The 12,129-nt window shown below is 40.7% G+C and overlaps 1 long non-coding RNA gene across 2 annotated transcripts; it reads right to left on the bottom strand.

The window, feature by feature from the left end:
• Positions 1-5,816: 5,816 nt before the first annotated feature.
• On the bottom strand, positions 5,817-10,879 carry LOC135105439 (uncharacterized). 2 transcript variants are annotated; one of them, XR_010270843.1, is made up of 3 exons: positions 8,803-10,879; positions 7,280-7,475; positions 5,817-7,028 (listed from the first exon to the last, which is right to left on the bottom strand). It is a non-coding gene; the product is annotated as an uncharacterized LOC135105439 (long non-coding RNA). The 2 variants fall into 2 exon arrangements; XR_010270844.1 differs by lacking the exon at positions 8,803-10,879 and adding an exon at positions 8,091-8,766.
• Positions 10,880-12,129: the final 1,250 nt, after the last annotated feature.

The raw sequence follows: 12,129 nt of genomic DNA, 5'->3' as shown, positions 1-12,129 counted from the left end.
ACAACTACTACTACTCCTACTCCTACTACTCCTACTGCTTCTACTCCTCCTCCTCCTCCTCCTCCTCCTCCTCCTCCTCCTCCTCCTCCTCCTCCTCCTCCTCCTCCTCCTACTACTACTACTACTACTACTACTACTACTACTACTACTACTACTACTACTACTACAACGACGACGACAACAACAACTACAACTACTACTACTACTACTACTACCACTACCACTACCACCACTATACTACTACTACTACTACTACCACTACCACTACCACTACTATACTACTACGACTACTACTACTACTACTACTACTACTACTACTACTGTGTGTGTGTGTGTGTGAGTGTGTGTGTGTGTGTGTGTGTGTGCGTGTGTCATGTGTGCATTGCAGTGTATCTTAAGCAGTGTACGTGAGTGTCAGAGGTATTTTCGCACCAGTACTGTAATACTCGTAGATCCTGGTGTTCGTTCACGTGTGTAACGGCCGCCGGGGTGCCTCGGGGCGCGTGGCTTGTTGCCGTGGCCTGTGGTGCTGATAGACGAGATTCGTGCGTACTGTACCTGACACCTGCTTACCCTTTCCACCCTCCCACACTCTTCATGTTACTTGTATTTGGTGTTGTTGGTGTTCTGTGTGACCTGTCGTGTGTGTGCATGTGTGTGTCTGTGCGCAGTTTTCTTGCGGTGTGAAAGGACTTGAAGTGTTGAGTTCAAGCTTAATAAAGTAAAATTTAAAGGTACAGAAGTGAGAAGGAATTGGTTCACAAAGGGAGTGGTGGATGACTAAAAGACTCAGCAGTCGGGTTGTTAGTGCCGATTCAATAGAGAGCCTTAAAGAGAAGGTAGGATAGGGATGATAGGTGTGAATAGGTAAGCATTGTTTATACAAGGACTGCCATGTGTAGTAGGCCTGATGAATTCTTGCTGCTTCCCTTTTTTTTTTTTTTATGTTTTTAATTGCTTGAAGAAATAAGTATGATAAAAGAGATTATTTGAATTTATCAGATTGTATTTCAGCGTAACACCTAATCATTGTATATATGTAAATAGAACTAATTGTGTTCTTCGAAGGAATCTTTTTTTTCTTATTATGATTTTTTTTCAGTATGGGAATGAATATGGAGACTGTTATTGAGTAATATTTTTCCTAAGTAATTTGTGTGATTTCAATGCGGAGTGGTGCCACCCTGCAACCACTGCAAGATTGAGAGTAGCGTTCGTCCCGGCATGGTGTGGAACTTGGGATCTCCACGTCGCGTCTTAGAACACAATCTTCAAGAGTCTTTGCAAACCTCGCGACGCGTTATCGCAATCATTTTTAAACATCTCTCGTGAGAATCACGAGCGTGTTAAAGGGTGTTTTCACAATTTAGGTGATACGTTACCAAGAATTCTTCCACCAGCAATGGAAAACACGACAAATCATCTCAGTGGCCTATGAAAACAATCCTCGTGAGAGCCCAAAGCGTGTCCAAATACAGGTCGTTGTCGTGCCAGAAGTGGTGGTACTTAAGCTGGATTTAGTGTAGATTTAGGATCATATTCTGAAACACTTTTGCGCCGCATCTCCACGACTTTCAGAATACACAGCTCTTTGAAGAGTGTTTTTTTATGGTTCTAGTGACAGATGAACAATATATTTACATTATTACCAGGAGAAACACTCTTGAGAACCTGGCTAATCATCCCTGTCGTCTTTGAAAATATTTGTGGTGAGAGAGCGAAGCGTTTCACAATATGGGTCTAGAGCCGCACTCAGAGGTGGACACTAGAGGAATGTGGAGTCATAAGTCACAGTTTACGGTCCATAAGTATTGGCTGTGAAGTGAAGGCCGCGCCGCCACTCTGGAAATAACGAAGTAATAGTCGCCCGAACTCGTTGTGAAATCTCGAGTCTTCACAACTGTTGATTTACGGAATGAAATAATGCTTCAGTGAATGTGTTGGCAAGTCATGGGATAAATTTTCATCTTCAGTTGGTTAAGTAGTTATTTCTTAATGACATTTTTTTCCCCCTTTTTCCTCCTCCAGTGACGTCTTGGTTTCATTTTTTTTTCACTCTCTCTCTCTCTCTCTCTCTCTCTCTCTCTCTCTCTCTCTCTCTCTCTCTCTCTCTCTCTCTCTCTCTCTCTCTCTCTCTCTGCAACATATAACTATACTGAAGCATCACACAAAGTTATTTGATTTTCTATCGTCATTTTTTTTTTTTCAGAAAAGTGCGTTAATGCAGGCCATCTCAATACTCATTTATCCACAAACTACCTGCTAGTGGGGAGGAAGCTTCACCTTTACTAATCTACATCACTTAGTGTACGAAGACTAGATGGCGTAGTTCATCAAAAGACAATCTCGTAAGGACCATTAGATGTAATGTTTTCTTTTTCTTTATGTTTCTTAATGCTCGCCTTTTTTTTTTTTTTTATGTAGGAAGGACACCGGCCAAGGCCAACAAAACTGCAATGAAAAAAAAAAGGCCCACTGTGATGCCGGTCCGCGAACAGAGTCGAAAGCTGTAGTCAAAAATTACAGGAAGAGTGTCTTGAAACCTCCCTCTTGAAAGAGTTCAAGTGATAGGAAGGTGGAAATACAGAAACAGGCAGGGAGTTCCAGAGTTTACCAAAGAAAGGGATGAATGATTGAGAATACTGGTTAACCCTTGCATTAGAGAGATGGACAGAATAGGTGTGCAGCGAGGCCGCGAGAAAAGGGGAGGCATGCAGTTAGCAAGATCAGAAGAGCAGTTGGCATGAAAATAGCGGTAGACTATAGCAAGAGATGCAACACTGCGGCGATGAGAAAGAGGCTGAAGACAGTCAGTTAGAGGAAAGGAGTTGATAAGACGAAAATCTTTTGATTCCACCCTGTCTAAAAGAATGGTATGAGTGGAATCCCTCCCCCAAATACATGTGAAGCATACATGAACGGATAAAGCCCTTGTACAGAGTTAGCAGCTGGGGAGGTGAGAAAAATTGGCAGAGACGACTCAGAACACCTAACTTCATAGAAGCTGTTTTAGCTAGAGATGAGATGTGAAGCTTCCAGTTTAGGTTATAAGAAAAGCATAGACCGATGATGTTCAGTGTAGAAGAGGGGGACAGTTGAATGTCATTGAAGAAGAGGGGATAGTTGTCTGGAAGGTTGTGTTGAGCTGGTAGATGGAGGAATTGAGTTTTGAGGCATTCAACAATAGTAAGTTTGCTTTGCCCCAATTAGAAACTTTGGAGGGATCGGAAGTCAGACTTCCTGTGGCTTCCCTGTGTGAACTGTTTACTTCCTAAAGGGTTGGACGTCTATGAAAAGACGTGGAGTAGGGTGGTATTATCAGCGTAAGAGTGGATAGGACAAGAAGTTTGGTTTAGATCATTAGTGAATAATAGGAAGAGAGTGGGTGACAGGACAGAAACCTGGGAAACACCACTGTTAATAGATTTAGAAGAACAGTGACCGTCTACCACAGCAACAATAGAACGGTCAGAAAGGAAACTTGAGATAAAATTACAGAGAGAAGGATAGAATCCGTAGGAGGGTAGTTTGGAAATGAAAGCTTTGTGCCAGACTCTATCAGAATCTTTTGATATGGTTAAGGCTATGGCAAAAGTTTCACCAAAAGCTTTGAAAGAGAACGACCAAGACTCAGTAAGGATACCCAGAAGATCACCAGTAGAGCGACCTTGATGGAATTCATATTAGCGATCAGATAGAAAGTTGTGAAGTGATAGATGTTTAAGAATCTTCCTGTTGACGATAGATTCAAAACTTTAGATAGGCAGGAAATTAAAACAATAGGATGGTAGTTTGAGGGATTAGAACGGTCACCCGTTTTAGGAACAGGGTGAATGTAGGCAAACCTCCAGCAAGAAATGAAGGTAGATATTGATAAACAGAGCTGAAAGAGTTTGACTAGGCAAGGTGCAAGCATGGAGGCACAGTTTCAGAGAATAATAGGAGGAAGCCCATCAGGTCCTTCCGAGAGTTTAAGCCAGCGAGGGCATGGAAAACATCACTGCCAGGATTATACTGGGTAACATGAAGTAGTCAGAGGGTGGAGGAAAATGAAGAACAAGCCCTGAATCATCCAAGGTAAAGTTTTTAGCAAAGGTTTGACTCTAGAAATAGATGAGATAGCAGTGGTGACATCAGCTTCAAATAAAGGAGGGAAGATGAAGAAGCAAAGTTATTGAGATGTTTTTGGCTTGGCGCCAGAAATCACGAGGGGGGTTAGATCTTGAAAGATTTTGACACTTTCTATTAATGAAGGAGTTTTTGGTTTGTTGGAGAACAGACTTGGCATGATTCCGGACAGAAATATAAAGTGCTTGAGATTCAGGTGATGGAAGGCTCAAATACCCTTTGTGGGCCACCTCTATATCACGTATAACACGAAAACAGGCTTTATTAAATCAAGGTTTGGGTGCTTTAAGCCTAGAGAAAGAGTGAGGAATGTACGCCTCCATGCCAGACACTATCATCTCTGTTATCCGCTTAGCACACAGAGACGGGTCTCTGACAAATAGTCATTCCAAAGAAAGTCAGCATAATACCTCTTCAGGTCCCCCCAATTAGCAGAGGACAGCGCCAGAGGCACCTCCACTTCAGGGGATCCTGAGGAGGGATTGGAGCGACTGGACAAGATACAGATATGAGATTGTGGTCGGGGGAGCCCAACGGAGAAGAGAGGGTAACAGCATAAGCAGAAGGATTAGAGGTTAGGAAAAGGTCAAGAATGTTGGGCATATCTCTAAGACGGCAGGAATACGGGTAGGGTATTGCACCAGTTGCTCTAGGTCGTGGAGGATAACAAAGTTAAAGGCTAGTTCACCAGGATGGTCAGTGAAGGGAGAGAAAAGCCAAAGCTGGTGGTGAACATTGAAGTCTCCAAGAATGGAGATCTCTGCAAAAGGAAAGAGGTTCAGAATGTGCTTCATTTTGGAAGTTAAATAGTCAAAGAATTTCCTATAGTCAGAGGAGTTAGGTGAGAGGTATACAGCACAGATAAATTTAGTTTAAGAGTGACTCTGTAGTCGTAGCCAGATGGTGGAAAACTCGGAAGATTCAAGAGAGTGGGCACGAGAGCAGGTTAAGTTGTTGGGCACATAGACACAACATGCAACTTTAGATTGAAAAAGAGGATAGAGAAAGTAGGAGGGAACAGAAAATGGGCTGCAGTTAGTTGTCTCAGACACCTGTGTTTCAGTGAGGAAAAAAAGATGAGGTTTAGTAGACGAGAGGTGGTGTTCCACAGATTGAAAATATTATCTAAGACAGCGAATTTTGCAGAAGTTAAAGTTGAGGGGGGTGTCAAGACACTTAGGGTCGATACTAGAAGAGCAGTCCGACCTGGGGATATTTGTGGTCCCCTCCCCAGATGGGGACTCGGAGGCTGGTGTAGGAGTCGCCATATTGATTTTGAATTTTGAGTGAAGGGTATGTGTTTAATCACGTGCATGTAGTTTTGTGTGATAGAAAAGAATTGTCTTTAGAGGGCAGGCTGTGACTGCCCCTTGTGTTGTGAGACACAAAGGGAAACGTTCAGTGAAGTCACAGCTGTGTTTAATGATAAGTTCACAGCTTTAGACCTCACTGGGAATAATTCTCGTTTTGGCAGGTGTCTACTGCCTCCTCCTTTACTGGCACTGGATGTATTTGGTATTATTTTTGTTGTTGCTATTGCACTGGAATTTTGGTGAAGCAGCTCAACCACATTGTGTTTCTTAACTTTTATTTCCTTGTGTTCGTTAGTAGGAATAAGACGTGCAGGGCAGTTATAGTTAAGGAAAGATATAAAATCTTTGTGAAAACAACAGGAAAGGGACAGTCTCTCTCTCTCTCTCTCTCTCTCTCTCTCTCTCTCTCTCTCTTGGAGATTTGGTCATTTCAAAGAAAATTCCTCGCATAACCTTTTCCAACACGAGTGATTGACAGAATTATTGGACTCGAGTGGCTGATCGAGGTGTTCCAAGGCGCCGCCACAACGGCGTCATGTGGTGCACTTTCCCAACATGAAGTCACGATACTTTCTAGATCTTTGTCCCCGTTCTGACTAATGCTGTGACTTCCTGCGCCTTGCGACGGGCGCCGAGGCAGAGGTCACCTTGCCTTTCCTATCTCACGAGCGGCCGGAGACAGGGTCATACATGTAGAAATTATTTGGTATCTTATAAATAACAAATAATTCGGAATCTTATAAAGATCTGAGGGTTTTCATTATGATGTAAAGCCTGTCTATCGTACGTCTGAAAAGAAAACGCGAGTATCTGACCAAGAATTCTGACACCCTTGCCCGAACTCTGATTTGTATTGCTGCCTCCACTTGTGTGTTGCGTTGCCCCGAAGAGACTAGCGACAGATCTTGCCACAGTTGGCTGTACTTGGGTCGCTCTGCCTCTGGTTTGCCATGACACGAACTGCGCCTTTACTGTCCATACATTTTATTTTAGTCTTCCGTATTGCTAAACATTCCATCATGTGATGTCTTACACAGAACCAGATCACTTGGAAGTTATTGGAGTTTTAAGGGATGCTCCCATGACTATGTGATGTTTAACAAGGTTCCTGCGTCATAATGAAATCACTCATTCATCACAACCAAACATCTCTGTGGCCTTGAGAAAAACAGTTCTGACAGGAAAACAAAGACTGTAGGAATATAATGAGGCAAAAGTAAAAGCTTATAATGTAAAGTTCCTTTCAAGTGTTACGAACTCCGAGAATGGTAACTGTGGAAGGTTAACTGGAGTGGATGCAGGAGTCAACGGTAGACAGGGAGTGGACAGCGAGCTCGGTCTAAATATAGGCTTGGCTTGAGCGAGGGAGCCAAGCCGCTGATTATTGTCTGGTCGCGCTGGATGCTCCAAAGACTTGCAGTAAATCCAGCTTGATTCCCTGTGCAGATTAACACATACAGACAATTCAGATGGAGGAGTAACAAGCCACCTCCGACACCAAAGTGTTCCACCTTTTGGAATCTCCTATAGTTGTCCTTTTGGGAGCAGCATATTATCAAGCAGCCATCTTGGCCGGAATTGTTAACACTGTAGAAAAAAAGACAGAAAAAAAAACTATTCTCCTTTATATCTTACTTTACGCAGATAGTGCCTGTTCATTACCGTGTATGTGCTTCATATCATTATTCCTTTGGGTAGAAGTGAAATTTCTAATAGCTTGTTATTTGCATGAAAACATATATAATATACAAAAGTAGTATTAAACTCTATGTAAACCTTCGAGAGATACATACACAGTAACAGTGTGGCTTATCGCAAACACCTTAACTACAACTGACCTGCCGCTGCTTGTTCTTCCCTTTTGTTTATTTGTGTTTTCTTTGTCACTGGTTCTCAATCTGAAGGCACAGTCACGAAGTCGAGTAACGCTCCACACTCACGTCCACTGTGTTTAGTGTTTCCACTCCACCTCGAGTTCTCTGGTCCGCTGAGGATCCACCAGTTGAGTCGAGGAACTTCCAGCAGATCAGAGTACTTGAGATTCATGTTGAGGGACAAAGCAAACGCAACACAGCGTAAGTTAAGGCTGCTTCTCTTCGACTGTGAGAGAAATATTTTGAGGTACACGAAAGTTATAAAATTATTGGAGCTTTGAAGTAATAATCCAAACCCTTTGTGTCTAAAAAAAATCTCGACCTCATTTCTTCATAATTATCAGACTAAACTTCCTCTTGAATCAAAACGCACGAGGAGGTATGCATCAAGATGAGGAGGTATGCATCAAATATCTTCATGGAGAAAGTTTTAGTCTTGCATTTTCTTATTTATTTATTTTATTTTATTTTATTTTATTTTATTTTATTTTTTTTTTTTAGTGTGTGTGTGTGAATGAATAAGCTACATGTCCACTTAAAAAGAAAAATATCAAGGAATACGTTGTAAGAAATGAGGACACACACACACACACACACACACACAACACACACACAGTCATTGTTCTTTTTTTTCGGAAATGAAAGAATGAGTCACTGGGAAACATAATGTGTGTGTGTGTGTGTGTGTGGTGAGAGTACGTTTCGTGTGTGTGTGTGTGGTGTGTGTGTGTGTGTGTGTCTGTGTGTCAGAGTGTCAAGCGAAGGAGAGTGTCACTTGGAATGTGATGTCATTTCCGATTCCTCCACTACAGACGGCTGGCTAGGGGGTGCTGCGTTGCGGAGCCAGCCACCGGTCACTGCACTTTCGCTGCTGCCCACACGCTCATATTTGCAATTAATATAAACGGCTGATGGCAATGATTACAAATACGAGGGACGTGACGCTGTGTATCGTGCCGGCCGCCTTATCATACGCACCAGCAGATCCCCTCCCTCTGCCCTGTCCCTTCCCTTTCCTACCTCCGTCCCTTCCTCCTGTGTTGCGCCATCTAGACACACAAGTTATATTTCATTCCTTAAAGCGTAGAATTCAATAAGTGGATCAGTGACCCCGACGCCTTCTAGTGCCTTGAGTAACAGTGACACGATGACCAGTAATGGCCGTAAGATATTTAGGGGGTACTTGTTACTGGTCTCGAAAAGTGTTTGAATACTAGATGCATTATTATAATCGTGAGACTAATTAGATGACGGACACATGCATACTTTCCCTGGATAAGATATTTAAATGTCATATGAATACATCTTAATTACACCCCCAAGTATTTATCATGTACATACACATGCGTCCGTGACTTGTACTTTTCGATTCCTGCGTGTTGAGGCATGGAGTGGTACATCCGCCAGCTTGCCTCTCTTGGGTAAACATACGTCCTATACAAGTTGACGAAAGAAGCATAGAGTTTAGTATTGATAATGATAAATACCTTCTGGGTGATTGTGTTTTGCCGGCAGGACAGAGTAGAATGTGAGCCTTGTAGGTAATGGATGACCACCATGTCAGAGCGATTTTCACGGCTGTGTTGTGTTGTGGTCGGGGAGCTTTAATGTGTGGCAGCTCGTCATCTATTGGACTCTGATTGGTTGTTGTCACTCTAAGGAATATTTTGTTGATTAATAGTGTGCACGTACTATGAAGCTCCGAAACATCTTCAGAACTTTCAGTCCTTCATCATCACCTGGAATAATTTAATGACAGCTGCTCTCGCTGTGCGGATCTTGGGTTTATTGCCGAGCAAAGACTTGAGAGAAGGTTACCATACGTGAGTCATCGCATCACTTGCAACTAAAAAAAAAAACTAATAGTCACCACTTTCCAGAAGGTTTGGTGTGTGAAGCAAATCTTTGTGTATCTCAAGAGGCTTAATAGAGACTTTATTAAACATAGGTTTATCCTCATGAGTTGACGTGAGTCATCAGTTACTGACGTAGTCGAATAATTCCTACTTTTGTTTATTTGAGTTGAAAGGAAGAAAGACATGGTGTCGTAAAGCTGCCTCCCAAACGCTCGGAAAATTTATCTCTGAAGCAGTCACATTAGGAAGAGGATTGCAGTATTTGAGCTTTTTTTTTTTCCAGTGTTTCAGTTGATTGTCATCAGCGAGAAGAATCTACAGCAATTGTCCACATTAGCATCATCTGTCACCGTAAAGGCAACCAGTGGCATACTCGTGGCAGTGATGTATCCTGTTTTGTGTGAACTCTCCCACGGAATGACTCACAAGTTTGGAAACAAGAAGCTGAAAACGAGCAATGATGCTTTCATGCATCAGAGATTACTCTCAATTAAGTGTTCAGTTACCTTGAGAAGACAGTGTCGTGCTTACTTATGGAACACACTGTTTCAAAATCTTTTCCTGCATCACGGACAGTTCTTGATAGAATTTTGAGCAACCACACCAATGACGTAAACACTTATGCGTATTATGTTTGTCATCTTCCAAGTTTTTTTTTTTTTTTCATATATGAAGGAGGTCATTCAAGCGGGAAAAGAGATAAAAGGGAGAAAAAAGTCTGCTCAAATGCCGTTCCCTAAAAAGAAACTAGAGAGTAGAACCGAGAGAAGTTTATTTTTTGAGGCGTCTTGATACTGGTCTTTTGAAACAGTATTCGTGTCGTAGACAGGAGGAAATCCAGAAACATGAGAGTTTCAGAGTTTATAAGTTAAGGGGATGAAAGAATGAAGATACCAATCGACTCTTCCATAACTAAGGTGGACAGAACAAAAATGAGAATAAGTAGAAAGTGTTGTGCGATGAGGATGTGGAAGGAGAGGAGGTATTATGCCTTTACGCAATTCGGAAGTAACAGTAGAAGATAGAAAGTGACGCAACGTTGCGGTGCAGTGAAGGGATCAAGACAGTGCGAATTTGTAGTGTTAGATTTGTTTCATTTCCACTCGTATGTTTTTATGCCAGTTACATTTTCAGCAGGTATTTTTGTATTAACTTCTCTCTACCCAGGCACTGAAATTACACTTCGTACCTGTAATGAAACATGTACACTTTTTCGTATGTTAATGATCTGTAAGGTTCGCCTCACTTCATTATACGGAATACATTCTTCCTCCCTTCGCATGGATATTTTTTTTACACTGGTAACCCCACCTCCTCCATCGATCATTCGGATTCAAGACAGATTGAGCGTAAATGAAGTAGAACACGAGTGAGGCTTCAATAACACGGTCTCAGCTTCAAGTATGCAAAGTGTGCAATCCTGCGCGTCTCTCACAATTTAAATTCACTGCGCAGGGAAACAGAGCTTATTCGTATGGCAAGCACTGAAATTATGTTGCTGTTCAAACTACTTTCCAATATTATCTGCTCAGTGGTGCCTCATCTTAAGTAGCAGCCAGGACAAGTGCCGTACCTGGCTTGACTTAATACACCTGCGGCTGACCCTTCCCTTATCAGCATCTTCTATCAGTCATCCTTCCCCTCGACAACCTCACGCGCCCAAGACGAAAAGTACTATTTGTCCTCCGTTGTCTGATTTTTACTTATATATTTACTTGCTTATTTACTTTATATATATATATATATATATATATATATATATATATATATATATATATATATATATATATATATATATATATATATATATATATATATATATATATATATATTATTTATTTATTCATTTATCTATTATGTTTACTTCCTTTTAAATGTTTATTTATTAATTTTCTTATTCACTTCAGTGAAATATGTATCTCACCACTGATACCAGTAACATTCTTTTTAGGTAAAAAAAAATAAAAAAAATAAATAAATAAATAATTAAATAAATAAACTAAAAAGAAAGAAAGTAAGAAAGAAAGAAAAATGTATTTTCAAACCTTATTATTGTACCGGTATCTTCCATATTAGTCAGTATTCTTCGGATACTGTGATATCAATGTGCGCACTTTAAGAGCATTTTATCATATCCTTATCAGTTACCTGGTGAAAGAAGCTAACAGTAATCAGCTGCAGCTTCCCACAACAACCTTTGGGTCAGCACCATCTGGGCTGATGTGCTTTGCTCCCTCGAGTGTTTTCTGCACGGGTTGTATCAGTCATATGCAGGACTCACTTTATTTATTTTTACTTTATATATATATATATATATATATATATATATACACACGTGCTCACGACTACTGGCATCACTTGGTCTGAAGATGTGCTTCAGTGAAGCATGAAACATCATCTTAATTTTGAAATGCTCCTCGAAGCACTACCCACCGATATAAAAGAATCTATCGGACAGAGAGAAAACCCAGCAAAAACTTAATGCTGAAGTAGCAGTACCCTTCAATCTGTCTATCTGTGTGTGTGTGTGTGTGTGTGTGTGTGTGTGTGTGTATATATATATATATATATATATATATATATATATATATATATATATATATATATATATATATATATATATATATATATATATATATATATATATATATATATATATATATATATATATATATATATATATATATATATATTATTATTATTTTTTGTTTTGTTTTTTGAGAGAGAGAATATATATCTATTATTATTTTTTGTTTTGTTTTTTGAGAGAGAGAGAGAGAGAGAGAGAGAGAGAGAGAGAGAGAGAGAGAGAGAGAGAGAGAGAGAGAGAGAGAGAGAGTTCATGCTTTGGAGTCAGTATGAGGATGTCTTCTTTGTACTGGTCACTAAGTAGTGTTTCTGGGTGCCTGCCTCTTCACTCAGTATAAGTATCAACTCCTCAGTATGCAGTATGGGTTT

This window comes from Scylla paramamosain, chromosome 12, assembly GCF_035594125.1.
Source record: "Scylla paramamosain isolate STU-SP2022 chromosome 12, ASM3559412v1, whole genome shotgun sequence".
Lineage (NCBI taxonomy): Eukaryota > Metazoa > Arthropoda > Malacostraca > Decapoda > Portunidae > Scylla > Scylla paramamosain.
This window is presented reverse-complemented; position numbering and strand designations above follow the sequence as displayed.